The following is a 26,275-nucleotide window of genomic DNA, read 5'->3' on the forward strand; positions in this document are numbered from 1 at the left end:
TTTCTTCCAATTAACATATCATACAAATCAAATGTTAAATCTGTTAAAATTGGGTCATCAACTTATTGAATTCAATTACTTCCACATTTGAGGAACAGCATTACTGACAAAATCAAATATACATCATTAATCAACATCAAACAACCCAACGTATAATACATTGGCATTTATAAAACCGTATAAATTTGAAAAATATTCAAATAATTACGTGACACAAACCATGATACATACGTTTCTGAATGGTGGAAATATATATATATTATTGTGAAACAGATATAAATATAATAAATGTAATTATTGTGATTTTGCAACTCTTCACATTCATAATTTTTATCTTAGTTTTATATTTTATTATTTTTATCACTTTTAAATCATGTCATTTTATTATCTCATATGTGAAGACTTGCATATATATATATATATATATATATATATATATATATATATATATATATATATATATATATATATATATATATATATGTAAATCAATATTTTTTGTAATCTATACGTGTATTTTAAGTAAGTGTCAATCAAGGCAGTCATATAGAATGTCAATGTGTATCACAGCAATGTTGGTTTTTAATATGTCTCATTTTGCATGCCACTAAGTATGTTTTGTACTTGTAGATATTATGTAGAGAGCATTGATATTGCTGAAATGTACTTCGTATCTGATGATGTTGGCGTAGACCAACGAAAACGTTCATACGTCTTTTAAATATGTAATGTAAAGATGTAGCACCTTAAACATATGCTGTGAAGTCAGTGACTGAAATAAATACTTTTAAGATACAATATAGACTTCTCTGAAAATTAAAAATGAATTGCAAAATATTAACAGAATAAGTTAAAAATTGCAATAAGAATATTGAAAACATTTAAAGTTTATGGATTTAGCTTTATGAAGATGTAGTGTACCCTACATGCACTGTTACTAATGCAGCTAATATATCTTGTTATAGCGTAGCTTGCCGAAAATATAAGCGATTTGTCAAGAAATGTAATTGTCATGTGTTTTGTTTCAGGCATTTTGAGAGAGTTACGAAGTAGGCCTAGGTGTATGCAGCACCTGGTACAGAAGATAAGGTAATATGGAAAGTTAAACATGATAAATTAGAAGTAGGTGAAGTGCAGTAACAGAATAGAGTTGAAAATTACAATAAAAAAGTTGTTGAAGATTGTGGATTTATATTTTTGAAGATGTAGTGTACGTGTGCTACTACAGATGCAGATTCGGTAATCTTGTTATAGCATAGGTTGCAAATGTGAACCAGTTGTAAGCAATCGTTGTATGTCTTGTTTCAGGCATTTTGTGACAACTGCGGAGTTGGTGTTGGATTCTCTGGAGCAACTGACACAGAAAAGAAGATGGTGGTAGTGAAGTGGCATTCAAAGAAGAAATGCAAGGTAACACTGGAGCATATTCCCTGTGATTAAATATGCATAAAGTGATAAATAGGGATCAATAAATAAAGTAAATAGTTATTTGTTTATATATATTTTTATTTTATTCTTGTTCCTCTACAAGGAGAAGTTGTCATAAAGAGAAAAATTAATGAAGAAAATTAATAAAATGAATAACTTAACCTGGCTGAAGTGGTGAGGAAGAATAAATAAAGAATTGCGAAACTATAAACAATTATGCAGAACTGTAGGGCTATAATAAAAATTTCAAAACCACTGAAATAAAACATTATATCTGGCTATTACATATTACACCCTGCTTTTAACAGATGAGGATCTGGGGACCGAGTCACAGCGGTATAACTGTTTGATCTAAAATGGAGAAAATGCCATTTATATATGTGCTGGCCTATCACAGCACAACAGCGGCCCTCAGCGGCACATGAGGGAAAGGTCGGTGGATCTAAATAACACCTAATTAGTCCCCCCGGCTAGGTCCAAAGGACCCGTTGACCAACGACAGGTGCGGTCCCCCTTGCATAATGGGGGTTTAAGTCTGGTGAAGTAACTGCCACATTGTAAAAACTGGTGCCCGTTAAGAAAACAGTTACATGAAAGCCACAAAAGCCTAAATTTAATTTTTCATATTCCTCAATAAAACGCTTGATCACTACAAAATTTTCTCATTCATACCTACAAGAAATACACTGCCGAACAAAAAAAACGCAACACTTGAATAAATTTAAAATATCAATCCGTAATACAAATTATAACATTTCTGTGTGCTTCTATGGACCTGTTTGTGTTAGGCAAGTGTTAATTCATGTTTTGGGAAGAAAAGTATACCCATTGGGTCGTTTGTTACACCCTCTTTGCCACTTCCTGTCCAGTTCTGTATATTTATTGCTGTGCCATTAAAATTTACAACCCTAAACCCAAGCAGCTAAAACAAGGTTACAACACTATAGTTTTCTTTTTTTGGTTATAATGGAATTCTATGATATTGAACTCAATTTTAAGCAACATTTAAGAGAGTTAAAATATCGTTAACCCCCGAGAACGCCGCTAGAGTAGTCATGTTGGAAAAAGATGACCACAGTTTACGTTATGTGGCTCAGGTGTCGCATACATGGCTCCATAGCTCTTGAGTATCTGGAGCATGGTGACGGACATTTTTTCCTAAAATGTCCCACAGATGATCAATTGGGTTAAGATCCAGACTGTGTGACGGCCATTGCATGAGTTGGATCACTACGTCATTGAGGTACTGGAGGACATATCACACCACGCAAGGACGTGTATTGTCCTGCATGAGCACGTAATTGTCACCAATAAATGATGCAAAAGGAAGAATATGTTGCCCAAGAATTTCTTCAATGTAGTAATGGGCAGTAAGAAACCCATCTTCCACAAAACAAGGTTCGTTCGTGCAGTCAAATTGACGTCTGTCCACACCATCACTGAAACACCTTGAAATGCTGTCCTTGATGAGAAGTTGCATGGAGAATACCTTTCTCCAGTCCCCCACACTCTTTCTCTTCCATCTGAGGATCTGAGGCAGAATCGGGACTCATCTGAGGACAAAACTGTTCCCCACTGTTTGTCAGCCCATTCCTGATGTTCCCGTGAAAATTGTGAACGAGCTTGACGATGTTGTCTTATAAGTTCTGAGCCAAGGGCAGATCTGGATATCAGGCCACCGTCATGTAACCTCCTCCTCACAGTCCACTCACTGACATTAACATCTCGCACTTAGTCTAGTAGGTTTCTGACTTCGACCGCAGTGGTGTGGCGTTTACGCAGCACTTGAAGGCGCAGAACTGGTCATCTATAGCAGGAAGTTGACCTTTTCCTACCATATCTCGGTATTCGAGAATATGAACCAAGTTCCTTGTACCTTTGCACTGTAGGTACATGAAACCGTCCACGGAGTTGTATACAACACCTGAGCCACATAACGTAAACTGCGGTCATCCTCTACCAATGCGACTGCTCTAGCGGCATTCATGGGGCTTAACGTCATCTTAACTTTCTTACATGTTGTTGAAAACTGAGTTCAATATCACATAATTCCATTATAACAAAAAAAAAAAAACTATAGTGTTGTAACTTTGTTTTAGCTGCTTGGGTTTAGGGTTGTCAATTTTAATGGCACAGCAATAAATATACGGTACCGGACAGAAAGTGGCAAAGAGGGTGGCACAAACGACCCAATGGGTATACTTTTCTTCCCAAAACATGAGTTAACACTTGCCTAACACAAACAGGTCCACAGAACCACACAGAAATGTTATAATTTGTATTACGGATTGATATTTGAAATTTATTCAAGTGTTGCGTTTTTTTTTGCTCGGCAGTGTAGAATCAAATGCTAAAGACAAAAAATGGATTACACTACTTTCCAACCCAGATATAATCCCCCAGAGACCAAGGAAAACAGCAGTTGCAGCCTTCAGACTATTGACAAATCATGACTGTCTAGCAAGTCATCTCTACAGAATAGGTATCTCAGCTTCACCAATATGTGTCCTGTGTAACGATCCAGCAGAAATGAATGAAGATCACTTGAAGACCTGTGAAGCATTAAGATCAGAAGAAACTACAGTTCAAAAGTATTGGAAAGGACGACTGCTAATGGCTTCATTGCCAGATGCAAGGCACTAGACAACAACAACAACAACATATGAACGGCCCACATGAAAAGGGAAAAAAGCTGAAAATGTAAGTTTATAGAAAGCTGTAGCCTATTTGAAACGTTAATAATGTCGTGGAAAATGAAATTAGTGTAGATTGTGTTAATGATGTTTTATATATAGGCTTACTATGAGTTAGTGTGTGCTAATTGGATATTTCAGAGAACTTAAGCTTTAAAATTCAGGTTTCTGAAGACTGAATTTTGAGTTGTTTTCCTTTTGAGCTGGGTCGTCGAAATGATGTGGTAGGAATGTCTATAGAAACTTTAATGGTCTTTAATTAGGAATAATAATAATAATAATAATAATAATAATAATAATAATAATAATAATAATAATAATAATAACAACAACAACAGTTATGCAATAGGAATGCAGTTTAAAAATTACAATATGAATTGTGAAAAGATGAAGACTTTAGACATTGTGGATTTACATTTTTGAAGATATAGGCCTAATACATCATTCTGCTACTTATTATGAATACAGTTTGCGTGCAATGCTATTGCATAGCTTGTGTTAAATTTAAAGCACTTGTAAAGAAATCTGATGGCCATGTGTCTTGTTGCAGGAGTTTTGGAACAACTACGGAGTAGTAGTAGAAGATGGTGGTTCTCGATGGTGGTCAGGTGGCACGAGGCAGCCGCGTGGGACAGTCTCTGGCAGCGAACGTGCATGATGCGGTAAGCATACCTTTAATTAATGAAAAGTTACTCATTACCATGTTTACTCGAATAAAATACGCACTTGAATTTTGTGATCGTAAAATGCAGAAAAGAATTATTGGCCAATGTACGCAATTTAATAGAATTTAATTTACAGTCTGTGAGGACAAATATATGCGCAATGGACAAAGTTAGTGATAGGCTTCATGTTATCAGAATTATAAATTAAAGAAGCAGAGTATATAAACGCAATGGAATTACAAAAACTAAATTATATTATAAACAGTTTTGTTCATAAGTCAAGAGATAAGTCTGTTCAAAATCTTAGTTTCGACATTTAGAGCATGGGAAGGAAATCTATTTGTCATTTTGAAAGACATTGTGGCATAATAATTACCCATTGGTTTAGTTAGCATACATTTGGAAAAATGGCTTGTAATGGTTGTTTCTGTAAGTGGTTTGCTACCATATTATGTCATAGCATAAATCGTGCGTTATAAGAAATTTTATACAAGGTTAATTAAAAGTCCTGCACCACCTAAATAACTTTTGAAGCATGTGGTTCAGTGATATGAAACTAGGTGTGTGCGGATAACCATATACTAAGAACTCAATAATGGTATTACCGAGATTTTTCTACTTCCGGTTTAACCGGAAGTAACTCCAACTCTCTTATTTTAAACGGAACACCCAATATATACATTTTTCTATTTTTGAATAAAGCTCATTAAGAGCTTTTCAAAAATTACCCACCCTTGATACATCTGTACAAATTCAGTGGTTAATCTGTACTTCAGTGGCTGACCATGATAATATCTTTGAAAAATATTGGAGTGCAAGAGGTCAAATGACTATATTGTCAAACGCCTGGAAAACAACAACAACAAATTCAGTGTTGCTAAGTCAAGAAAACAGAAAAGTGTATCGAATATTAAAGTAATAAATGCACCACCTAAATAAATTTTGAAGCATACGGTTCAGTGATATGAAACTTGGTATGTGAGGATAACTATATGCTAAGAACTCAATAATGGTATCACCGTGTTTTTCTACTTCCGGTTTAACAGAAAAGTACAACGGATTTGCCGCACCCCGTTCCTCGGTATGGCCATTATTTCCGGAATTAGAGACTCAAATATTTCAGGTACACAAAAATTAAGGCTAGGAAAAAGTGCGGCGGATTTGCCGGATTTTAGCGGTGATTACTAAGGATGATCCGGGGATGCTACAGTTCAAAGGACGGGCCTCTGAGACCCTTCGTTCTCCTTGAGTACAAAAAGTCTGTTTTGGAAGGTGAAAATGACCATTTTTTTTAATTTTGCCGGTCTCTCTCGTCCAAACGCAGGGGGATAGAGAGTTGTCCTTTATACTGGAGATAGAGTTCGACGAGCTGTATTCAACGCACTCATCAGCATTGTTGTGACTACATGTAATGCGGACTTATGGCGGATTTGCCGCACCCCGTTCCTCGGTATGGCCATTTTTTCCGGAATTAGAGACTCAAATATTTCAGATGTTGCTCTACCTCCATGTGCCCCATGTGCCTCCATGGCATGTTACAGGGATAACTTTACTTTTACTTTTATTTTACCCAAAAATTAAGGCTAGGAAAAAGTGTGGCGGATTTGCCGGATTTTAGAAGTGATTACTAAGGAAGATGCGGGGATGCTACAGTTGAAAGGGCGGGGCTCTGAGACCCTTCGTTCTCCATGTGTAGAAAAAAGTCTGTTTTGCAAGGTGAAAATGACCATTTTTTGAAAATTTGCCGGTCTCTATCGCTCAAACGCAGGGGGATAGAGAGTTGTCCTTTATACTGGAGATAGAGTTCGACGAGCTGTATTCAACGCACTCATCGGCATTGTTGTGACTACACGTACTGCGGACTTATGGCGGCAAGAATGTCCCCTTTTTTTCTCTCGAAAATCAGAAAGAGTTCCCGATTGCCATTTTCATGCTATCGTGGAAGAAGTAAGTCACGGGGGAATACATGGCCTCATCCCGTTCTTCGGTGTGGCCATTATTTCCGGAATTAGAGACTCAGATATTTCAGGTACCCATTAATTAGGTCTAGGAAAAAGTGCGGCGGATTTGCCGGATTTTAGCGGTGATTACTAAGGAAGATGCGGGGATGCTACAGTTAAAAGGGCGGGCTTCTCAGCCCCTTCGTTCTCCATGTGTAGTAAAAAGTCTGTTTTGGAAGGTGAAAATGACAATTTTTTTAAAATTTTCCGGTCTCTCTCGTCCAAATGCAAGGGGGCTAGAGAGTTGTGCTTTATACTGGAGATAGAGTGCGACGAGCTGTAATCAACGCACTCATCGGCATTGTTGTGACTACACGTACTGCCGACTTATGGCGGCAAGAATGTCGGCGGAAAATCAGAAATTGTTCGCGATTGCCATTTTGATGGTATCGTGTGAGAAGTACGTCAAGGGGGAACACATGGGCGCATCCCGTTCCTCGGTATGGCCATTATTTCCGGAATTAGAGACTCAAATATTTCAGATGGGGCTCTACCTCCATGTCCCCCATGTGCCTCCATGGCATGTTACGGGGATAACTTTTACTTTTACTTTACCCAAAAATTAAGTCTAGGAAATAGTGCGGCGGATTAGCCGGATTATAGCGGTGATTACTAAGGAAGATGCGGTGATGCTACAGTTAGATGGGCGGGCTTCTGAGCCCCTTCGTTCTGCATGTGTGGAAAAAAGTCTGTTCTGGAAGATGAAAATGACCATTTTTTTTACATTTTCCCGGTCTCTCTCGTCGAAATGCAGGGGGATAGAGAGTTGTCCATTATACTGGAGATAGAGTTCGACGAGCTGTATTCAACGCACTCATCGGCATTGTTGTGACTACAAGTACTTCGGAATAATGGCGGCAAGAATATCCCTTTTTTTCTCGAAAATCAGAAAGTGTTCGCTATTGCGATTTTGATGCTATCGTGTAAGAAGTAAGTCACGGGGGAATACATGGCCGCATCACTTTCCTCGGTATGGTCATTATTTTCGGAATTAGAGACTCAGATATTTCAAGTACCCAAAAATTAAGTCTAGCAAAATGTGCGGCGGATTTTTGCTGTGATTACGAAGGAAGATGCGGTGATGCTACAGTTAAAAGGGCGGGAGTCTGAGCCCCTTCGTTCTCCTTGTGTAGAAAAAAATCTGTTTTGGATGGTGAATATGACCATTTTTTTTTTTTTCCGGTCTTTCTCGTCCAAACTCAGGGGAATAGAGAGTTGTACTTTAAACAGGAGATAGAGTGCGAGGAGCTGCATTCAACGCAGTTATCGGTATTGTTGTGACTACACGTACTACGGACTTATGGCGGCAAGTATGTCGGCTGAAAATCAGAAAGTGTTCGCGATTGCAATTTTGATGCTATCGTGTAAGAGGTAAGTCAAGGGCAAACACATGGCCGCATCCCGTTCCTCATTATGGCCCTTATTTCCGGAATTAGATACTCAAATATATCAGATGTTGCACTACCTCCCTGTCCCCCATGTGCCTCCATGGCATGTTACGGGGTTAACTTTACTTTTACTTTTATTTTACCCTAAAATTAAGGCTAGGAAAAAGTGCGGCGAATTTGCCGGATTTTAGCGGTGATTACTAAGGAAGATGCGGGGATGCTACAGTTAAAAGGGCGGGGCTCTGAGACCCTTCATTCTCCATGTGTACAAAGAAGTCTGTTTTGCAACGTGAAAATGACCATTTTTTGAAACTTTGCCGGTCTCTATCGCTCAAACGCAGGGGGATAGAGAGTATCCTTTATACTGGATATAGAGTTCGACGAGCTATATTCAACGCACTCATCGGCATTGTTCTGACTACACGTACTGCGGACTTATGGCGGCAAGAATGTCCCCTTTCTTTCTCGAAAATCAGAAAGTGTTCGCGATTGCCATTTTGATGCTATCGTGTAAGAAGTAAGTCACGGGGGAATACATGGCCGCACCCCGTTCCTCATTATGGCCATTATTTCCGGAATTAGAGACTCAGATATTTCAGGTACCCAAAAATTAAATCTAGGAAAGAGTGCGGCGGATTTGCCGGATTATAGCGGTGATTACTAAGGAAGATGCGGGGATGCTACAGTTAAAAAGGCGGGCGTCGCAGCAACTTCCTTCTCCTTGTGTAGTAAAAAGTCTGATTTGGAAGGTGAAAATGACAATTTTTTGAAAATTTTCCGGTCTCTCTCGTCCACAAACAGGGGGCTAGAGAGTTGTGCTTTATACTGGAGATACAGTGCGACGAGGTGTAATCAACGCACTCTTCGGCATTATTGTGACTACACGTACTGCGGACTTATGGCGGCAAGAATGTCGGCGGAAAATCAGAAAGTGTTCGCGATTGCCATTTTGATGCTATCGTGTAAGAAGTAAGTTAATGGGGACTACACGGTCGCATCCCGTTCCTAGGTATGGCCATTATTTCCGGAATTATAGACTCAAATATTTCAGATGGGGCTCTACCTCCTTGTCCCCCATGTGCCTCCATGTCATGTTACGGGGACAACTTTACATTTACTTTTACTTTACCCAACAATTAAGTCTAGGAAGAAGTGCTGCGGATTTGCCGGATTTTAGCGGCGATTACTAAGGAAGATGCGGGGATGCTACAGTTAGAAGGGCGGGCCTCTGAGCCCTTTCGTTCTCCTTGTGTAGAAAAAAGTCTGTTTTGGAAGGTGAAAATGACCATTTTTTGAAATTTTGCCTGTCTCTCTCGTCCAAACACAGGGGGATAGAGCTGTCTTTTATACTGGAGATAGAGTTCGACGAGCTGTATTCAACGCACTCTTCGGCATTGTTGTGGCTACACGTACTGCGGACTTATGGCGGCAAGAATGTCGGCGGAAGGGTGGTTTAAACCCTTCCCCTTTTTTTCTCGGAAATCAGAAAGTGTTCGCGATTGCCATTTTGATGCTATCGTGTAAGAAGTAAGTCAAGGGGGAATACATGGCCGCATCCCGGTCCTCGGTATGGCCATTATTTCCGGAATTAGAGACTCAAATATTTCAGGTAGCCAAAAATTAAGGCTAGGAAAAAGTGCGGCGGATTTGCCGGATTTTAGCGGCGATTACTAAGGAAGATGCGGGGATGCTACAGTTAGAAGGGCGGGCTTCTGAGCCCTTTCGTTCTGCTTGTGTAGAAAAAAGTCTGTTTTGGAAGGTGAAAATGACCATTTTTTGAAATTTTGCCTGTCTCTCTCTTCCAAACGCAGGGGGATAGAGATCTGTCCTTTATACTGGAGATAGAGTTCGACGAGCTGTATTCAACGCACTCATCGGCATTGTTGTGGCTACACGTACTGCGGACTTATGGCGGCAAGAATGTCGGCGGAAGGGTCCAAACGCAGGGGGATAGAGAGCTGTCCTTTATACTGGAGATAGAGTTCGACGAGCTGTATTCAACGCACTGATCGGCATTGTTGTGGCTACACGTACTGCGGACTTATGGCGGCAAGAATGTCGGCGGAAGGGTGGTTTAAACCCTTCCCCTTTTTTTCTCGGAAATCAGAAAGTGTTCGCGATTGCCATTTTGATGCTATCGTGTAAGAAGTAAGTCAAGGGGGAATACATGGCCAAATCCCGGTCCTCGTTATGGCCATTATTTCCGGAATTAGAGACTCAAATATTTCAGGTTGCCCAAAATTAAGGCTAGGAAAAAGTGCGGCGGATTTGCCGGATTTTAGCGGCGATTACTAAGGAAGATGCGGGGATGCTACAGTTAGAAGGGCGGGCCTCTGAGCCCTTTCGTTCTCCTTGTGTAGAAAAAAGTCTGTTTTGGAAGGTGAAAATGACCATTTTTTTTAATTTTGCCTGTCTCTCTCGTCCAAACGCTGGGGGATAGAGAGCTGTCCTTTATACTGGAGATAGAGTTCGACGAGCTGTATTCAACGCACTGATCGGCATTGTTGTGGCTACACGTACTGCGGACTTATGGCGGCAAGAATGTCGGCGGAAGGGTGGTTTAAACCCTTCCCCTTTTTTTCTCGGAAATCAGAAAGTGTTCGCGATTGCCATTTTGATGCTATCGTGTAAGAAGTAAGTCAAGGGGGAATACATGGCCGCATCCCGGTCCTCGGTATGGCCATTACTTCCGGAATTAGAGACTCAAATATTTCAGGTAGCCAAATATTAAGGCTAGGAAAAAGTGCGGCGGATGTGCCGGATTTTAGCGGCGATTACTAAGGAAGATGCGGGGATGCTCCAGTTAAAAGGGCGGGCCTCTGAGCCCTTTCGTTCTCCTTGTGTAGAAAAAAGTCTGTTTTGGAAGGTGAAAATGACCATTTTTTGAAAATTTGCCTGTCTCTCTCGTCCAAACGCAGGGGGATAGAGAGCTGTCCTTTATACTGGAGATAGAGTTCGACGAGCTGTATTCAACGCACTCATCGGCATTGTTGTGTCTACACGTACTGCGGACTTATGGCGGCAAGAATGTCGGCGGAAGGGTGGTTTACCTTCCCCTTTTTTTCTCGGAAATCAGAAAGTGTTCGCGATTGCCATTTTGATGCTATCGTGTAAGAAGTAAGTCAAGGGGGAATACATGGCCGCATCCCGTTCCTCGGTATGGCCATTATTTCCGGAATTAGAGACTCAAATATTTCAGGTAGCCAAAAATTAAGGCTAGGAAAAAGTGCGGCGCATTTGCCGGATTTTACCGGCGATTACTAAGGAAGATGCGGGGATGCTACATTTAAAAGGGCGGGCCTCTGAGCCCTTTCGTTCTCCTTGTGTAGAAAAAAGTCTGTTTTGGAAGGTGAAAATGACCATTTTTTCAAATTTTGCCTGTCTCTCTCGTCCAAACGCAGGGGGATAGAGGTCTGTCCTTTATACTGGAGATAGAGTTCGACGAACTGTATTCAACGCACTTATCGGCATTGTTGTGGCTACACGTACTGCGGACTTATGGCGGCAAGATTGTCGGCGGAAGGGTGGTTTAGACCCTTCCCCTTTTTTTCTCGGAAATCAGAAAGTGTTCGCGATTGCCATTTTGATGCTATCGTGTAAGAAGTAAGTCAAGGGGGAATACATGGCCGCATCCGGTTCCTCGGTATGGCCATTATTTCCGGAATTAGAGACTCAAATATTTCAGGTAGCCAAAAATAAAGGCTAGGAAAAAGTGCGGCGAATTTGCCGGATTTTAGCGGCGATTACTAAGGAAGATGCGGGGATGCTACAGTTAGAAGGGCGGGCATCTGAGCCCTTTCGTTCTCCTTGTGTAGAAAAAAGTCTGTTTTCGACGGTGAAAATGACCATTTTTTGAAAATTTGCCTGTCTCTCTCGTCCAAACGCAGGGGGATAGAGAGCTGTCCTTTATACTGGTGATAGAGTTCGATGGGCTGTATTCAACGCACTCATCGGCATTGTTGTGGCTACACGTACTGCGGACTTATGTCTTCAAGAATGTCGGAAATCAGAAAGTGTTCGCGATTGTCATTTTGATGCTATCGTGTAAGAAGTAAGTCAAGGGGGAATACATGGCCGCATCCCGTTCCTCGGTATGGACATTATTTCCGGAATTAGAGACTCAAATATTTCAGGTAGCCAAAAATTAAGGCTAGGAAAAAGTGCGGCGGATTTGCCGGATTTTAGCGGCGATTACTAAGGAAGATGCGGGGATGCTACAGTTAAAAGGGCGGGCCTCTGAGCCCTTTCGTTCTCCTTGTGTAGAAAAAAGTCTGTTTTGGAAGGTGAAAATGACCATTTTTTTAAATTTAGCCTGTCTCTCTCGTCCAAACGCAGGGGGATAGAGATCTGTCCTTTATACTGGACATAGAGTTCGACGAGCTGTATTCAACGCACTGACCTGCATTGTTGTGGCTACACGTACTGCGGACTTATGGCGGCAAGAATGTCGGCGGAAGGGTGGTTCCCCTTTTTTTCTCGGAAATCAGAAAGTGTTCGCGATTGCCATTTTGATGCTATCGTGTAAGAAGTAAGGCAAGGGGGAATACATGGCCGCCTCCCGGTCCTCGGTATGGCCATTATTTCCGGAATTAGAGACTCAAATATTTCAGGTGGCCAAAAATTAAGGCTAGGAAAAAATTGCGGCGGATGTGCCGGATTTTAGCGGCGATTACTAAGGAAGATGCGTGGATGCTATAGTTAAAAGGCCGGGCCTCTGAGCCCTTTCGTTCTCCTTGTGTAGAAAAAAGTCTGTTTTGGAAGGTGAAAATGACCATTTTTTAAAATTTTGCCTGTCTCTCTCGTCCAAACGCAAGGGGATAGAGAGCTGTCCTTTATACTGGAGATAGAGTTCGACGAGCTGTATTCAACGCACTCATCGGCATTGTTGTGGCTACACGTACTGCGGACTTATGGCGGCAAGAATGTCGGCGGAAATCAGAAAGTGTTCGCGATTGCCATTTTGATGCTATCGTGTAAGAAGTAAGTCAAGGGGGAATACATGGCCGCATCCCGGTCCTCGGTATGGCCATTATTTCCGGAATTAGAGACTCAAATATTTCAGGTAGCCAAAAATTAAGGCTAGGAAAAAGTGCGGCGGATTTGCCGGATTTTAGCGGCGATTACTAAGGAAGATGCGGGGATGCTACAGTTAAAAGGGCGGGCCTCTGAGCCCTTTCGTTCTCCTTGTGTAGAAAAAAGTCTGTTTTGGAATGTGAAAATGACAATTTTTTTTAATTTTGCCTGTCTCTCTCGTCCAAACGCAGGGGGATAGAGAGCTGTCCTTTATACTGGAGATAGAGTTCGACGAGCTTTATTCAACGCACTCATCGGCATTGTTGTGGCTACACGTACTGCGGACTTATGGCGGCAAGAATGTCGGCGGAAGGGTGGTTTAAACCCTTCCCCTTTTTTTCTCGGAAATCAGAAAGTGTTCGCGATTGCCATTTTGATGCTATCGTGTAAGAAGTAAGTCAAGGGGGAATACATGGCCGCATCCCGGTCCTCGGTATGGCCATTACTTCCGGAATTAGAGACTCAAATATTTCAGGTAGCCAAAAATTAAGGCTAGGAAAAAGTGCGGCGGATGTGCCGGATTTTAGCGGCGATTACTAAGGAAGATGCGGGGATGCTACAGTTAAAAGGGCGGGCCTCTGAGCCCTTTCGTTCTCCTTGTGTAGAAAAAAGTCTGTTTTGGAAGGTGAAAATGACCATTTTTTTAAATTTTGCCTGTCTCTCTCGTCCAAACGCAGGGGGATAGAGAGCTGTCCTTTATACTGGAGATAGAGTTCGACGACCTGTATTCAACGCACTCATCGGCATTGTTGTGGCTACACGTACTGCGGACTTATGGCGGCAAGAATGTCGGCGGAAGGGTGGTTTAAACCCTTCCCCTTTTTTTCTCGGAAATCAGAATGTGTTCGCGATTGCCATTTTGATGCTATCGTGTAAGAAGTAAGTCAAGGGGGAATACATGGCCGCATCCCGGTCCTCGGTATGGCCATTACTTCCGGAATTAGAGACTCAAATATTTCAGGTAGCCAAAAATTAAGGTTAGGAAAAAGTGCGGCGGATGTGCCGGATTTTAGCGGCGATTACTAAGGAAGATGCGGGGATGCTACATTTAAAAGGGCGGGCCTCTGAGCCCTTTCGTTCTCCTTGTGTAGAAAAAAGTCTGTTTTGGAAGGTGAAAATGACCATTTTTTGAAATTTTGCCTGTCTCTCTCGTCCAAACGCAGGGGGATAGAGAGCTGTCCTTTGTACTGGAGATAGAGTTCGACGAGCTGTATTCAACGCACTCATCGGCATTGTTGTGGCTACACGTACTGCGGACTTATGGCGGCAAGAATGTCGGCGGAAGGGTGGTTTAAACCCTTCCCCTTTTTTACTCGGAAATCAGAAAGTGTTCGCGATTCCCATTTTGATAATATCGTGTAAGAAGTAAGTCAAGGGGGAATACATGGCCGCATCCCGGTCCTCGGTATGGCCTTTATACTGGAGATAGAGTTCGACGAGCTGTATTCAACGCACTCATCGGCATTGTTGTGGCTACACGTACTGCGGACTTATGGCGGGAAGAATGTCGGAAATCAGAAAGTGTTCGCGATTGCCATTGTGATACTATCGTGTAAGAAGTAAGTCAAGGGGGAATACATAGCCGCATCCCGGTCCTCGTTATGGCCATTATTTCCGGAATTAGAGACTCAAATATTTCAGGTAGCCAAAAATTAAGGCTAGGAAAAAGTGCGGCGGATTTGCCGGATTTTAGCGGCGATTACTAAGGAAGATGCGGGGATGCTACAGTTAAAAGGGCGGGCCTCTGAGCCCTTTCGTTCTCCTTGTGTAGAAAAAAGTCTGTTTTGGAAGGTGAAAATGACCATTTTTTTTAAATTTTGCCTGTCTCTCTCGTCCAAACGCAGGGGGATAGAGAGCTGTCCTTTATACTGGAGATAGAGTTCGACGAGCTGTATTCAACGCACTCATCGGCATTGTTGTGGCTACACGTACTGCGGACTTATGGCGGCAAGAATGTCGGCGGAAGGGTGGTTTAAACCCTTCCCCTTTTTTTCTCGGAAATCAGAAAGTGTTCGCGATTGCCATTTTGATGCTATCGTGTAAGAAGTAAGTCAAGGGGGAATATATGGCCGCATCCCGGTCCTCGGTATGGCCATTACTTCCGGAATTAGAGACTCAAATATTTCAGGTAGCCAAAAATTAAGGCTAGGAAAAAGTGCGGAGGATGTGCCGGATTTTAGCGGCGATCACTAAGGAAGATGCGGGGATGCTACAGTTAAAAGGGCGGGCCTCTGAGCCCTTTCGTTCTCCTTGTGTAGTAAAAAGTCTGTTTTGGAAGGTGAAAATGACCATTTTTTGAAATTTTGCCTGTCTCTCTCGTCCAAACGCAGGGGGATAGAGAGCTGTCCTTTATACTGGAGATAGAGTTCGACGAGCTGTATTCAACGCACTCATCGGCATTGTTGTGGCTACACGTACTGCGGACTTATGGCGGCAAGAATGTCGGCGGAAGGGTGGTTTAAACCCTTCCCCTTTTTTTCTCGGAAATCAGAAAGTGTTCCCGATTGACATTTTGATGCTATCGTGTAAGAAGTAAGGCAAGGGGGAATACATGGCCGCATCCCGGTCCTCGGTATGGCCATTATATCCGGAATTAGAGACTCAAATATTTCAGGTAGCCAAAAATTAAGGCTAGGAAAAAGTGCGGCGGATTTGCCGGATTTTAGCGGCGATTACTAAGGAAGATGCGGGGATGCTACAGTTAGAAGGGCGGGCCTCTGAGCCCTTTCGTTCTCCTTGTGTAGAAAAAAGTCTGTTTTGGAAGGTGAAAATGACCATTTTTTGAAATTTTGCCTGTCTCTCTCGTCCAAACACAGGGGGATAGAGCTGTCTTTTATACTGGAGATAGAGTTCGACGAGCTGTATTCAACGCACTCTTCGGCATTGTTGTGGCTACACGTACTGCGGACTTATGGCGGCAAGAATGTCGGCGGAAGGGTGGTTTAAACCCTTCCCCTTTTTTTCTCGGAAATCAGAAAGTGTTCGCGATTGCCATTTTGATGCTATCGTGTAAGAAGTAAGTCAAGGGGGAATACATGGCCGCATCCCGGTCCTCGGTATGGCCATTATTTCCGGAATTAGAGACTCAAATATTTCAGGTAGCCAAAAATTAAGGCTAGGAAAAAGTGCGGCGGATTTGCCGGATTTTAGCGGCGATTACTAAGGAAGATGCGGGGATGCTACAGTTAGAAGGGCGGGCTTCTGAGCCCTTTCGTTCTCCTTGTGTAGAAAAAAGTCTGTTTTGGAAGGTGAAAATGACCATTTTTTGAAATTTTGCCTGTCTCTCTCTTCCAAACGCAGGGGGATAGAGATCTGTCCTTTATACTGGAGATAGAGTTCGACGAGCTGTATTCAACGCACTGATCGGCATTGTTGTGGCTACACGTACTGCGGACTTATGGCGGCAAGAATGTCGGCGGAAGGGTGGTTTAAACCCTTCCCCTTTTTTTCTCGGAAATCAGAATGTGTTCGCGATTGCCATTTTGATGCTATCGTGTAAGAAGTAAGTCAAGGGGGAATACATGGCCGCATCCCGGTCCTCGGTATGGCCATTACTTCCGGAATTAGAGACTCAAATATTTCAGGTAGCCAAAAATTAAGGTTAGGAAAAAGTGCGGCGGATGTGCCGGATTTTAGCGGCGATTACTAAGGAAGATGCGGGGATGCTACATTTAAAAGGGCGGGCCTCTGAGCCCTTTCGTTCTCCTTGTGTAGAAAAAAGTCTGTTTTGGAAGGTGAAAATGACCATTTTTTGAAATTTTGCCTGTCTCTCTCGTCCAAACGCAGGGGGATAGAGAGCTGTCCTTTGTACTGGAGATAGAGTTCGACGAGCTGTATTCAACGCACTCATCGGCATTGTTGTGGCTACACGTACTGCGGACTTATGGCGGCAAGAATGTCGGCGGAAGGGTGGTTTAAACACTTCCCCTTTCTTTCTCGGAAATCAGAAAGTGTTCGCGATTCCCATTTTGATAATATCGTGTAAGAAGTAAGTCAAGGGGGAATACATGGCCGCATCCCGGTCCTCGGTATGGCCTTTATACTGGAGATAGAGTTCGACGAGCTGTATTCAACGCACTCATCGGCATTGTTGTGGCTACACGTACTGCGGACTTATGGCGGGAAGAATGTCGGAAATCAGAAAGTGTTCGCGATTGCCATTGTGATACTATCGTGTAAGAAGTAAGTCAAGGGGGAATACATAGCCGCATCCCGGTCCTCGTTATGGCCATTATTTCCGGAATTAGAGACTCAAATATTTCAGGTAGCCAAAAATTAAGGCTAGGAAAAAGTGCGGCGGATTTGCCGGATTTTAGCGGCGATTACTAAGGAAGATGCGGGGATGCTACAGTTAAAAGGGCGGGCCTCTGAGCCCTTTCGTTCTCCTTGTGTAGAAAAAAGTCTGTTTTGGAAGGTGAAAATGACCATTTTTTTTAAATTTTGCCTGTCTCTCTCGTCCAAACGCAGGGGGATAGAGAGCTGTCCTTTATACTGGAGATAGAGTTCGACGAGCTGTATTCAACGCACTCATCGGCATTGTTGTGGCTACACGTACTGCGGACTTATGGCGGCAAGAATGTCGGCGGAAGGGTGGTTTAAACCCTTCGCCTTTTTTTCTCGGAAATCAGAAAGTGTTCGCGATTGCCATTTTGATGCTATCGTGTAAGAAGTAAGTCAAGGGGGAATATATGGCCGCATCCCGTTCCTCGGTATGGCCATTACTTCCGGAATTAGAGACTCAAATATTTCAGGTAGCCAAAAATTAAGGCTAGGAAAAAGTGCGGAGGATGTGCCGGATTTTAGCGGCGATCACTAAGGAAGATGCGGGGATGCTACAGTTAAAAGGGCGGGCCTCTGAGCCCTTTCGTTCTCCTTGTGTAGTAAAAAGTCTGTTTTGGAAGGTGAAAATGACCATTTTTTGAAATTTTGCCTGTCTCTCTCGTCCAAACGCAGGGGGATAGAGAGCTGTCCTTTATACTGGAGATAGAGTTCGACGAGCTGTATTCAACGCACTCATCGGCATTGTTGTGGCTACACCTACTGCGGACTTATGGCGGCAAGAATGTCGGCGGAAGGGTGGTTTAAACCTTTCCCCTTTTTTTCTCGGAAATCAGAAAGTGTTCCCGATTGACATTTTGATGCTATCGTGTAAGAAGTAAGGCAAGGGGGAATACATGGCCGCATCCCGGTCCTCGGTATGGCCATTATATCCGGAATTAGAGACTCAAATATTTCAGGTAGCCAAAAATTAAGGCTAGGAAAAAGTGCGGCGGATTTGCCGGATTTTAGCGGCGATTACTAAGGAAGATGCGGGGATGCTACAGTTAGAAGGGCGGGCCTCTGAGCCCTTTCGTTCTCCTTGTGTAGAAAAAAGTCTGTTTTGGAAGGTGAAAATGACCATTTTTTGAAATTTTGCCTGTCTCTCTCGTCCAAACACAGGGGGATAGAGCTGTCTTTTATACTGGAGATAGAGTTCGACGAGCTGTATTCAACGCACTCTTCGGCATTGTTGTGACTACACGTACTGCGGACTTATGGCGGCAAGAATGTCGGCGGAAGGGTGGTTTAAACCCTTCCCCTTTTTTTCTCGGAAATCAGAAAGTGTTCGCGATTGCCATTTTGATGCTAACGTGTAAGAAGTAAGTCAAGGGGGAATACATGGCCGCATCCCGGTCCTCGGTATGGCCATTATTTCCGGAATTAGAGACTCAAATATTTCAGGTAGCCAAAAATTAAGGCTAGGAAAAAGTGCGGCGGATTTGCCGGATTTTAGCGGCGATTACTAAGGAAGATGCGGGGATGCTACAGTTAGAAGGGCGGGCTTCTGAGCCCTTTCGTTCTCCTTGTGTAGAAAAAAGTCTGTTTTGGAAGGTGAAAATGACCATTTTTTGAAATTTTGCCTGTCTCTCTCTTCCAAACGCAGGGGGATAGAGATCTGTCCTTTATACTGGAGATAGAGTTCGACGAGCTGTATTCAACGCACTCATCGGCATTGTTGTGGCTACACGTACTGCGGACTTATGGCGGCAAGAATGTCGGCGGAAGGGTCCAAACGCAGGGGGATAGAGAGCTGTCCTTTATACTGGAGATAGAGTTCGACGAGCTGTATTCAACGCACTGATCGGCATTGTTGTGGCTACACGTACTGCGGACTTATGGCGGCAAGAATGTCGGCGGAAGGGTGGTTTAAACCCTTCCCCTTTTTTTCTCGGAAATCAGAAAGTGTTCGCGATTGCCATTTTGATGCTATCGTGTAAGAAGTAAGTCAAGGGGGAATACATGGCCAAATCCCGGTCCTCGTTATGGCCATTATTTCCGGAATTAGAGACTCAAATATTTCAGGTTGCCCAAAATTAAGGCTAGGAAAAAGTGCGGCGGATTTGCCGGATTTTAGCGGCGATTACTAAGGAAGATGCGGGGATGCTACAGTTAAAAGGGCGGGCCTCTGAGCCCTTTCGTTCTCCTTGTGTAGAAAAAAGTCTGTTTTGGAAGGTGAAAATGACCATTTTTTTTAATTTTGCCTGTCTCTCTCGTCCAAACGCTGGGGGATAGAGAGCTGTCCTTTATACTGGAGATAGAGTTCGACGAGCTGTATTCAACGCACTGATCGGCATTGTTGTGGCTACACGTACTGCGGACTTATGGCGGCAAGAATGTCGGCGGAAGGGTGGTTTAAACCCTTCCCCTTTTTTTCTCGGAAATCAGAAAGTGTTCGCGATTGCCATTTTGATGCTATCGTGTAAGAAGTAAGTCAAGGGGGAATACATGGCCGCATCCCGGTCCTCGGTATGGCCATTACTTCCGGAATTAGAGACTCAAATATTTCAGGTAGCCAAATATTAAGGCTAGGAAAAAGTGCGGCGGATGTGCCGGATTTTAGCGGCGATTACTAAGGAAGATGCGGGGATGCTCCAGTTAAAAGGGCGGGCCTCTGAGCCCTTTCGTTCTCCTTGTGTAGAAAAAAGTCTGTTTTGGAAGGTGAAAATGACCATTTTTTGAAAATTTGCCTGTCTCTCTCGTCCAAACGCAGGGGGATAGAGAGCTGTCCTTTATACTGGAGATAGAGTTCGACGAGCTGTATTCAACGCACTCATCGGCATTGTTGTGACTACAAGTACTTCGGAATAATGGCGGCAAGAATATCCCTTTTTTTCTCGAAAATCAGAAAGTGTTCGCTATTGCGATTTTGATGCTATCGTGTAAGAAGTAAGTCACGGGGGAATACATGGCCGCATCACTTTCCTCGATATGGTCATTATTTTCGGAATTAGAGACTCAGATATTTCAAGTACCCAAAAATTAAGTCTAGCAAAATGTGCGGCGGATTTTTGCTGTGATTACGAAGGAAGATGCGGTGATGCTACAGTTAAAAGGGCGGGAGTCTGAGCCCCTTCGTTCTCCTTGTGTAGAAAAAAATCTGTTTTGGATGGTGAATATGACCATTTTTTTTTTTTTTTCCGGTCTTTCTCGTCCAAACTCAGGGGAATAGAGAGTTGTACTTTAAACAGGAGATAGAGTGCGAGGAGCTGCATTCAACGCAGTTATCGGTATTGTTGTGACTACACGTACTACGGACTTATGGCGGCAAGTATGTCGGCTGAAAATCAGAAAGTGTTCGCGATTGCAATTTTGATGCTATCGTGTAAGAGGTAAGTCAAGGGCAAACACATGGCCGCATCCCGTTCCTCATTATGGCCCTTATTTCCGGAATTAGATACTCAAATATATCAGATGTTGCACTACCTCCATGTCCCCCATGTGCCTCCATGGCATGTTACGGGGATAACTTTACTTTTACTTTTATTTTACCCTAAAATTAAGGCTAGGAAAAAGTGCGGCGAATTTGCCGGATTTTAGCGGTGATTACTAAGGAAGATGCGGGGATGCTACAGTTAAAAGGGCGGGGCTCTGAGACCCTTCATTCTCCATGTGTACAAAGAAGTCTGTTTTGCAACGTGAAAATGACCATTTTTTGAAACTTTGCCGGTCTCTATCGCTCAAACGCAGGGGGATAGAGAGTATCCTTTATACTGGATATAGAGTTCGACGAGCTATATTCAACGCACTCATCGGCATTGTTCTGACTACACGTACTGCGGACTTATGGCGGCAAGAATGTCCCCTTTCTTTCTCGAAAATCAGAAAGTGTTCGCGATTGCCATTTTGATGCTATCGTGTAAGAAGTAAGTCACGGGGGAATACATGGCCGCACCCCGTTCCTCATTATGGCCATTATTTCCGGAATTAGAGACTCAGATATTTCAGGTACCCAAAAATTAAATCTAGGAAAGAGTGCGGCGGATTTGCCGGATTATAGCGGTGATTACTAAGGAAGATGCGGGGATGCTACAGTTAAAAAGGCGGGCGTCGCAGCAACTTCCTTCTCCTTGTGTAGTAAAAAGTCTGATTTGGAAGGTGAAAATGACAATTTTTTGAAAATTTTCCGGTCTCTCTCGTCCACAAACAGGGGGCTAGAGAGTTGTGCTTTATACTGGAGATACAGTGCGACGAGGTGTAATCAACGCACTCTTCGGCATTATTGTGACTACACGTACTGCGGACTTATGGCGGCAAGAATGTCGGCGGAAAATCAGAAAGTGTTCGCGATTGCCATTTTGATGCTATCGTGTAAGAAGTAAGTTAATGGGGACTACACGGTCGCATCCCGTTCCTAGGTATGGCCATTATTTCCGGAATTATAGACTCAAATATTTCAGATGGGGCTCCACCTCCTTGTCCCCCATGTGCCTCCATGTCATGTTACGGGGACAACTTTACATTTACTTTTACTTTACCCAACAATTAAGTCTAGGAAGAAGTGCTGCGGATTTGCCGGATTTTAGCGGTGATTACTAAGGAAGATGCGGGGATGCTACAGTTAATAGTGCGGGCACATGAGCCCCTTCGTTCTCCTTGTGTAGGAAAAAGTCTGTTTTGGAACGCAAAAATGACCATTTTTTCAAAATTTGCCTATCTCCCTCGTCGAAACGCAGGGGGATAGAGAGTTGTCCTTCATAATGGCGGTAGAGTTCGACGAACAGTAATCAACGCACTCATCGGCATTGTTGTGACTATAAGTACTGCGGAATTATGGCGGCAAGAATGTCCCCTTTTTTTTCTCGAAAATCAGAAAGTGTTCGCGATTGCCATTTTGATGCTATCGTGTAAGAAGTAAGTCAAGGGGGAATAGATGGCCGCATCCGGTTCCTCGGAATGCCATTATTTCCGGAGTTAGAGACTCAAATATTTCAGGTACCCAAAATTTAAGGCTAGAAAAATTGCGGCGTATTTGCCGGATTTTAGAGGTGATTACTAATGAAGATGCGGGGATGCTACAGTTAAAAGTGCGGGCCTCTGAGTACTTTCGCTCTCCTTGTGTAGAAAAAAGTCTGTTTTGGAAGGTGAAAATGACCAAATTTTTTAAATTTTGCCTGTCTCTCTCGTCCAAACGCAGGGGGATTGAGAGCTGTCCTTTATACTGGAGATAGAGTTCGACGAGCTGTATTCAACGCACTCATCGGCGTTGTTGTGGCTACACGTACTGCAGACTTAAGGCGGCAAGAATGTCGGCGGAAGGGTGGTTTAAACCCTTCCCCTTTTTTTCACGGAAATCAGAAATTGTTCGCGATTGCCAATTTGAAGCTATCGTGTAAGAAGTAAGTCAAGGGGGAATACATGGCCGCATCCCGTTCCTCGGTATGGCCATTATTTCCGGAATTAGAGACTCAAATATTTCAGGTAGCCAATAATTAAGGCTAGGAAAAAGTGCGGCGGATATGCCGGATTTTAGCGGCGATTACTAAGGAAGATGCGGGGATGCTACAGTTAAAAGGGCGGGCCTCTGAGCCCTTTCGTTCTCCTTGTGTAGAAAAAAGTCTGTTTTGGAAGGTGAAAATGACCATTTTTTGAAATTTTGCCTGTCTCTCTCGTCGAAACGCAGGGGGATAGAGAGCTGTCCTTTATACTGGAGATTGAGTTCGACGAGCTGTGTTCAACGCACTCATCGGCATTGTTGTGGCTACACGTACTGCGGACTTATGGCGGCAAGAATGTCGGCGGACCCTTCCCCTTTTTTTCTCGGAAATCAGAAAGTGTTCGCGATTGCCATTTTGATGCTATCGTGTAAGAAGTAAGTCAAGGGAGAATACATGGCCGCATCCCGTTCCTCGGTATGGCCATTATTTCCGGAATTAGAGACTCAAATATTTCAGGTAGCCAAAAATTAAGGCTAGGAAAAAGTGCGGCGGATTTGCCGGATTTTAGCGGCGATTACTAAGGAAGATGCGGGGATGCTACAGTTAAAAGGGCGGGCCTCTGAGCCCTTTCGTTCTCCTTGTGAAGAAAAAAGTCTGTTGTGGAAGGTGGAAATGACCATTTTTTGAAATTTTGCCTGTCTCTCTCGTCCAAACGCAGGGGGATAGAGAGATGTCCTTTATACTGGAGATAGAGTTCGACGAGCTGTATTCAACGCACTCATCGGCATTGTTGTGGCTAAACGTACTGCGGACTTATGGCGGCAAGAATGTCGGCGGACCCTTCCCCTTTTTTTCTCGGAAATCAGAAAGTGTTCGCGATTGCCATTTTGATGCTATCGTGTAAGAAGTAAGTCAAGGGGGAATACATGGCCGCAACCCGGTCCTCGGTATGGCCATTATTTCCGGAATTAGAGACTCAAATATTTCAGGTAGCCAAAAATTAAGGCTAGGAAATATGCGGCGGATTTGCCGGATTTTAGCGGCGATTACTAAGGAAGATGCGGGGATGCTAAAGTTAAAAGGGCGGGCCTCCGGGCCCTTTCGTTCTCCATGTGAAGAAAAAAGTCTGTTTTGGAAGGTGAAAATGACCATTTTTTGAAATTTTGCCTGTCTCTCTCGTCCAAACGCAGGGGGATAAAGAGCTGTCCTTTATACTGGAGATAGAGTTCGACGAGCTGTATTCAACGCACTCATCGGCATTGTTGTGGCTACACGTACTGCGGACTTATGGCGGCAAGAATGTCGGCGGAAGAGTGGAAATCAGAAAGTGTTCGCGATTGCCATTTTGATGCTATCGTGTAAGAAGTAAGTCAAGGGGGAATACATGGCCGCATCCCGTTCCTCGGTATGGCCATTATTTCCGGAATTAGAGACTCAAATATTTCAGGTAGCCAAAAATTAAGGCTAGGAAAAAGTGCGGCGGATTTGCCGGATTTTAGCGGCGATTACTAAGGAAGATGCGGAGATGCTACAGTTAAAAGGGCGGGACTCTCTGAGCCCTTTCGTTCTCCTTGTGTAGAAAAAAGTCTGTTTTGGAAGGTGAAAATGACCATTTCTTTAAATTTTGCCTGTCCCTCTCGTCCAAACGCTGGGGGATAGAGAGCTGTCCTTAATACTGGAGATAGAGTTCGACGAGCTGTATTCAACGCACTCATCGGCATTGTTGTGTCTACACGTACTGCGGACTTATGGCGGCAAGAATGTCGGCGGAAGGTTGGTTTACCTTCCCCTTTTTTTCTCGGAAATCAGAAAGTGTTCGCGATTGCCATTTTGATGCTATCGTGTAAGAAGTAAGTCAAGGGGGAATACATGGCCGCATCCCGTTCCTCGGTATGGCCATTATTTCCGGAATTAGAGACTCAAATATTTCAGGTAGCCAAAAATTAAGGCTAGGAAAAAGTGCGGCGCATTTGCCGGATTTTACCGGCGATTACTAAGGAAGATGCGGGGATGCTACATTTAAAAGGGCGGGCCTCTGAGCCCTTTCGTTCTCCTTGTGTAGAATAAAGTCTGTTTTGGAAGGTGAAAATGACCATTTTTTCAAATTTTGCCTGTCTCTCTCGTCCAAACGCATGGGGATAGAGGTCTGTCCTTTATACTGGAGATAGAGTTCGACGAGCTGTATTCAACGCACTCATCGGCATTGTTGTGGCTAAACGTACTGCGGACTTATGGCGGCAAGAATGTCGGCGGACCCTTCCCCTTTTTTTCTCGGAAATCAGAAAGTGTTCGCGATTGCCATTTTGATGCTATCGTGTAAGAAGTAAGGCAAGGGGGAATACATGGCCGCATCCCGGTCCTCGGTATGGCCATTATTTCCGGAATTAGAGACTCAAATATTTCAGGTGGCCAAAAATTAAGGCTAGGAAAAAATTGCGGCGGATGTGCCGGATTTTAGCGGCGATTACTAAGGAAGATGCGGGGATGCTATAGTTAAAAGGCCGGGCCTCTGAGCCCTTTCGTTCTCCTTGTGTAGAAAATAGTCTGTTTTGGAAGGTGAAAATGACCATTTTTTGAAATTTTGCCTGTCTCTCTCGTCCAAACGCAAGGGGATAGAGAGCTGTCCTTTATACTGGAGATAGAGTTCGACGAGCTGTATTCAACGCACTCATCGGCATTGTTGTGGCTACACGTACTGCGGACTTATGGCGGCAAGAATGTCGGCGGAAGGGTGGTTTAAACCCTTCCCCTTTTTTTCTCGGAAATCAGAAAGTGTTCGCGATTGCCATTTTGATGCTATCGTGTAAGAAGTAAGTCAAGGGGGAATACATGGCCGCATCCCGGTCCTCGGTATGGCCATTATTTCCGGAATTAGAGACTCAAATATTTCAGGTAGCCAAAAATTAAGGCTAGGAAAAAGTGCGGCGGATTTGCCGGATTTTAGCGGCGATTACTAAGGAAGACGCGGGGATGCTACAGTTAAAAGGGCGGGCCTCTGAGCCCTTTCGTTCTCCTTGTGTAGAAAAAAGTCTGTTTTGGAATGTGAAAATGACAATTTTTTTTAATTTTGCCTGTCTCTCTCGTCCAAACGCAGGGGGATAGAGAGCTGTCCTTTATACTGGAGATAGAGTTCGACGAGCTGTATTCAACGCACTCATCAGCATTGTTGTGGCTAAACGTACTGCGGACTTATGGCGGCAAGAATGTCGGCGGACCCTTCCCCTTTTTTTCTCGGAAATCAGAAAGTGTTCGCGATTGCCATTTTGATGCTATCGTGTAAGAAGTAAGTCAAGGGGGAATACATGGCCGCATCCCGATCCTCGGTATGGCCAT

At 43.5% G+C, this 26,275-nt stretch overlaps 1 long non-coding RNA gene across 1 annotated transcript; it reads left to right on the top strand.

Annotated features, from left to right (window-relative positions):
• Window positions 1–911: 911 nt before the first annotated feature.
• LOC138705700 (uncharacterized) lies at window positions 912–4,968 on the top strand. Its single transcript, XR_011333734.1, has 3 exons — window positions 912–1,089; window positions 1,309–1,410; window positions 4,672–4,968. It is a non-coding gene; the product is annotated as an uncharacterized lncRNA (long non-coding RNA).
• The last annotated feature ends 21,307 nt before the right edge of the window (window positions 4,969–26,275 follow it).

The sequence above is a fragment of the Periplaneta americana genome, chromosome 9 (assembly GCF_040183065.1).
Source record: "Periplaneta americana isolate PAMFEO1 chromosome 9, P.americana_PAMFEO1_priV1, whole genome shotgun sequence".
Classification (NCBI taxonomy): domain Eukaryota; kingdom Metazoa; phylum Arthropoda; class Insecta; order Blattodea; family Blattidae; genus Periplaneta; species Periplaneta americana.